This window comes from Jaculus jaculus, chromosome 2 (genome assembly GCF_020740685.1).
Source record: "Jaculus jaculus isolate mJacJac1 chromosome 2, mJacJac1.mat.Y.cur, whole genome shotgun sequence".
Taxonomy (NCBI): Eukaryota; Metazoa; Chordata; class Mammalia; order Rodentia; family Dipodidae; genus Jaculus; species Jaculus jaculus.
Window position 1 is genome coordinate 173,910,707 of NC_059103.1, and position 5,946 is coordinate 173,916,652.

At 43.0% G+C, this 5,946-nt stretch overlaps 1 non-coding gene across 1 annotated transcript; it reads left to right on the forward strand.

The window, feature by feature from the left end:
• The first annotated feature begins 1,391 nt into the window (after positions 1–1,391).
• Positions 1,392–1,555, forward strand: LOC123459196. Its single transcript, XR_006636095.1, has one exon. It is a non-coding gene; the product is annotated as a U1 spliceosomal RNA (small nuclear RNA).
• Positions 1,556–5,946: the final 4,391 nt, after the last annotated feature.

A 5,946-nucleotide genomic window follows, 5' to 3' on the forward strand; every position in this document is an offset into this window, starting at 1 on the left:
AAAAAGAATACAAGAATATATCAGAAAGATCATTCACCCCAACCAAGTAGGCTTTATCCTAGAGTTGCAGGGGATAGTTCAACACACAGAAATTGATAAATACGATACATTATATAAATGGACTGGAAGACAAAAATCACATGATCATCTCATTAGATGCAAAGAGAGCGTTTGACAAAATCAAACAACTTTCATGATAAAAGTTCTACAGAGACTGGGAATAGAAGGAACATATCTCAACATAATAAAGGCTACTTATGACAAACCTACAGCCAACATATTACTAAATGGGGGAAAACTGGAAGCTTTTCCACTAAAATCAGGAACAAGACAAGGGTGTCCACTATCCCCACTTTTATTTAATATAGTACTGGAAGTCTTAGCCATAGCAATAAGGCAAGAAACACACATAAAAGAGATATAAATTGGAAAGGAAGAGATCAAGTTATCATTATTTGCAGATGACATGATTCTACACATAAAGGTCCCTAAAGACTCTACCTGCAAACTGTTAGAGTTGATAAACACCTATAGCCATATAGCAGGATTCAAAATAAACACACAGAAATTAGTAGCCTTCCTATATGCTAACAGCAAACACACAGAGGATGAAATCAGAGAATCACCTCCATTCACAATTGCATCAAAAAAAAAAAAAAAGTACCTTGGAATAAACCTGACAAAGGGGGTGAAGGATCTCTATGACGAAAACTTTAAAACACTCAAGGGAGAAATTGCAAAAGACACCAGAAAATGGAAAGACATCCTTTGTTCTGGGATCGGAAGGATCAATATTATGAAAATGGCAATCTTACCAAAAGCAATCTACACATTTAATACAATCCCCATCAAAATTCCAATGGTATTCTTCATGGAAATAGAAAAAAAAAAAACAAAAACAAAAATTCATTTGGAAGCACAAAGCCCTCAAATATCTAACACAATTTTGAGCAGCAAAAATAAGGCTGGTGGTATTACCATACCTGATTTTAACCTAGACTACAGAGCCATAGTAACAAAAACAGCATGGTACTGGTACAAAAACAGACATATAGATCATTGGAACCAAATAGAGGACCCAGATGTAAGCCCGGATAGTTATAGCCACCTGATATTTGACAAGAATGCCAAAAATATTCACTGGAGAAAAGACAGCCTCTTCAGCACATGGTGTTGGGAAAACTGGATATATATCTGCAGAAGGATGAAAATAGATTCTTCTCTCTCTCTATGCACAAGAATTAAGTCCCAATGGATCAAGGACCTTAATATCAGACCTGAAACTCTGCAACTGCTAGAGAAAAAAGTAGGGGAAACTCTTTAACATATTGGTCTTGGCAAAGACTTTCTGAATATAACCCCAATTGCTCAGGAAATCAAGCCACAGATCAATACTTACCTGGCAGGGGAGATACCATGATCATGAAGGTGGTTTTCCCAGGGCGAGGCTTATCCATTGCTCTCCAGATGTGCTGACCCCTGAGATTTCCGCAAATGCGGGAAAATCAAGTGAATAATTTGTGGTAGTGGGGGACTGAGTTTGCACTCTCCCCTATAAAAATAAATGAATAAATAAATAAATAAACAGACCAACCACTGGGACCTCATGAAATTACAAAGTTTTTGTACAGCAAAGGACACTGTGAGTAGAGCAAAGAGGCAAACTACAGAATGGGAGAAAATCTTTGCCAGCTATTCATCTGACAGAGGTTTAATATCTAGGATATACAAATAACTCAAAAGACTAAATAATAAGATATCAAACAACCCAATTTAAAAATGGGTTATGGAATTAAATAAAGAGCTCTCAAAAGAAGAAATACAGATGGCATATAAATGTCTTAAAAAATGTTCTACATCATCAGGGAAATGCAGATTAAAACTATGTTGAGATTCCATTTCACTCCTTCAGATTGGCTACCATCATGAAAACAAATGACCACAAATGCTGGCAAGGATACGGACAAAGAGGAACCCTTCAACATTGTTGGTGGGAATGCAATCTGGTCCAGCCATTGTGGAAATCAGTGTGGATGTCCCTGAGACAGCTAAAACTAGATTTACCATATGACTCAGCTATACCAATCCTAGTCATATATCCTAAGGACTTGCCTCACTACCTTAAAGATACATGCTCAACCATGTTTATGGCCACTCTATTCACAATAGCTAAGAAATGGAACCAGCCTAGATGTACCTCAACTGATGAGTGGATAATGACTTGGCACATATATACAATGGGGTTCTACTCAGCAATAAAGAAAAATGAAATTTGCAGGAAAATGGAGGGATCTGGAAAGGATTATGCTTAGTGAGGTAACCCAGGCCCAGAAAGCCAAACATCACATGTTCTCTCTCATATGTGGATCCTAGCTATAAATGATTGGACTTCTATGTGAGTAGGAATAAAACTCAGTAGCAGAGGCCAGTAAGCTAGAAAGGGGATATAAAGGGTTAATAAAAAGGGAAGGAGTGGGGGAGGGGACTTAATAGGATAGTATTGTATATATGTAAGTAGAACAGATTAATGGGAGTGAAAAGGTCTAAGTGAGGTCAGGGGAAGAGATTGAGTAAAGGAAAGGTGGAGGGAGGGCTAATCAAAATCTAAGAGGACATAAATAAGTCATATGGAAACCTACTTTTTTGGACAATGGAACACTCAGAAGCCATAGATTGTTACTAGAAAAATTTCATTGCCAGGGATGGGATACCTTCCAGTGAGTTGTTGGCCAGGGAGTTCCCTGATATCCCCAAAATATTACAGGCCATTGCCGAGGTTGTTGGTTTCCCACCAGGAATAGATGGTAAGACCCTATTGCTGAAGACTACATACTTGGGCTGCAAGGTCACTCAGATATCCTGCTTGAGCTGAGCTGAAAACCTCCTCCACGTAGACCAGCTTACAGAAAGCTATAAAAAAAGCTACTCTGCATGCAGTTCAATAAAGGTTATAAAGAGAACATGAGCTGGAGAGATGGTTTACTGGTTAAGGAACTTGCCTGCAAAGCCTAAGGATCCAGGTTTGATTTCCCAGTACCCATGTAAAGCCAAATGCATATGGTGATACCTGCATCTAGAGTTCATGTGCAGTAGCTAGAGGCCCTGGCATTCTCATTCTCTCTCTCTCTCTTTCTGTCAAATAAATAAATAAAAATATCTTTAAAATTAAGAAAGAGAGAGAACTTACTTGGTGCCACTACAAAATAAAATCATTAGTGGTGCTGGGGAGATGAGTCCATGGTTAAAAGTGTTTGCTAGTGAGGTCAGGGGAGGAGATTGAGTAAAGAAAGGTGGAGGGAGGGCCTATCAAATCGAACAGGCTATAAATAAATTATATGGAAACTTACTTTTTTGGACAATGGAACACTCAGGAGCCATAGACTGTTACTAGAAAATTTTCAGTGTCAGGGATGGGATATATTCCAGTGAGTTGTTGGCCAGGGAGGTCCCTGATGCCTCCAAAACAATACAGGCCATTGCCAAGGCCCTTGGTTTCCCACCAGGAATAGATGGTAAGACCCTATTACTGAAGACTCCACATACTTGGGCTGCAAGGCCACTGAGAATTCCTGCTGGTACTAAGCTGATAACCTCCTCCATGTAGACCAGCCGACCGAAAGCTAGAAGAAGCCATTCTGCATGCAGTTCAGTGGGAGAGAGAGCAATCACCAATGAAGATACTCAACAGTGGACTCTGCAAGCCTTATATTTTACCAGCTAGGCCAAATGAGCCAACGGGTGCAATAGTGGCATGTCTGTCATGGTGGAAACCAACCACTCTCTACTTGGACTGGAGGCCTGCTCCATGAGAGGAAATACATCCCTGATACTGAAAACCTACAACAGGGGTAGTCATGAGCCCTAGGGGTGTAACATCTGCTGCTGCCTGGCTAAATTTATATACTATGCTTATCAAACTACCCAGTAAGCACCTCTCTTAATGTTCATACCCATATATTAATGCTACTCTCACTTTTGGTTGGAGAAGTGTCTCTTTTCAGATGGCAGTGACCTTGGGATGACTCAGAAGGCACCCTGGTGCTAAGAAGTGACAAAGGAATGCTCAGCACTGAAATACTTCAATCATATCTTCCAAGGCTCAGGGTCCATTGAGGAAGAGGTGGCAGAAAGAATGTAAGAGCCAAAGGAAGGGTAGGACTCCTTACAACATGCTCCTCCAGACACAAAATGGCCTGGATATCCATGACCTCACAGCGCCTGACACTACTACCCAAGACCATTATAATAGGAGGAAAACATGATGACATCAAAATAAAAGACAGACTGATTGAGAAGGGGAGGGCATATGATGGAGAGTGGAGTTTCAAATGAGGAAGTGGGGGGAGGGAGGGAATTACCATGGGTAACAACAACAACAAATAATGGGAGCCAGATGGATCACCGTGAGTTCAAGGCCACCCTGAGACTACATAGTGAATTCCAGGTCAGCCTGAGCTAGAGTGAGATCCTTCCTCAAAAAAATAAATATGTAACTAAAAATAAAAATGGGAATTGGCACCCCCACAAGCTTGTCTGCTCACCGGCTGTCTTTCCTTCCTTCTTTCCTTCCTAGCACTGTAGTGAAGCCTCCCAAGCAGGCCCACCCCTTGCCTTCCTCCCTCCTCTCCCAGTTCACTGAGAAAGGACTTGGAGCAGCTCACTCTGCCCAGCGTGGGCAAGAAGTTTGGGGTGTAAGCCCCAGCAGAGCTGGGATAGCAGGGCCCTCACAGTCAGGCTCCACTCCCATTCTTAGGAAACTGCTGGATTTTGTCTCTGGCTCCTGGGAGCAGATACCCACATGTCCCCTTCACAGGGTACCTTTGGTGGTGCATAAATGATCAGTCACCCAGATAATCCCCCTGCACTGGCATTTTAGCCTTGCAGGCTCCAGGAGCGTTCAGTGACCTCAGCCTGGGAGAATGTGGGGGAATTCTGCAGTGGGAGGCAGGGCTGAACAGCAGAGGCCAGGAGAGAAGGTCAGGCCAGACTGGGGAATTTACGGGGCCAGCAGATATGGGAAGCAGTGGTCACTATGCCTCCCCAGGTAAGGCAAGCCCCTGAGAGCCAGACAGGCATGAGGTCAGGACCTTGGTGTTCTCATACATGTGACCAGGTAGAGCCAGCCTCTCCCACATTGGTGAGTGTTCCAGAATCCTGACGTGGTTGCAGGTTGTTTACAAAGCTTCCTATTGCAGCTGCAGGCCACCTGCTTCCCTCTAAGGATACACCACCGCTAAGGAAGGAAGCCCAGCGGCTCTGCCCAAAGCTCCGGGTGGCAGATCTGTGGCCAGTGTCAGGGGTCTGATGTCTCTAGAGTCCCTCTGCTGCTCCTCTGCCTACCTTCACTTGGGCACACGGAAGGCAGACCTAAGGTCATCGGTTGAAACAAAAAAGAAATATGGGGCTGGAGAGATGGCTTAGCGGTTAAGGCTCATGCCTGCAAAGCCTAAGGACCCAGGTTCAATTCTCCAGGGCCCACGTAAGCCAGATGCACATGGTGGTGCATGTGTCTGGAGTTCATTTGCAGTGGCTAGAGGCCCTTGTGCACCCATTCTCTCCCTCCCTCTCTCTCTCTCTCTCTCTCTCTCTCTCTCTAATGAATAAATAAAATTAATCTTTTTAAAAAAATGGCTGGGGCTGGAGAGATGGCTTAGCTATTAAGGCGCTTGCCAGCAAAGCCAAAGGATCCTGGTTTGACTCTCCAGGTCCCATGTAAGTCAGATGCACAAGGTTGAACATGCATCTGGAGTTCATTTGCAGTGGCTGGAAGCCCTGGTGTGTCCATTCTCTCTCTGTCTCTCTTCCTCTTTCTCTCTCTCAAATAAATAAATAAATAAATAAAATATATTTTTTAAAATATGGCTGGTTACGAAAGCCAAGAGCCACATGTTCTCTCTCATATGTGGATCCTAGCTACAGATGATTGGGCTTCTGCGTGAGAATGAA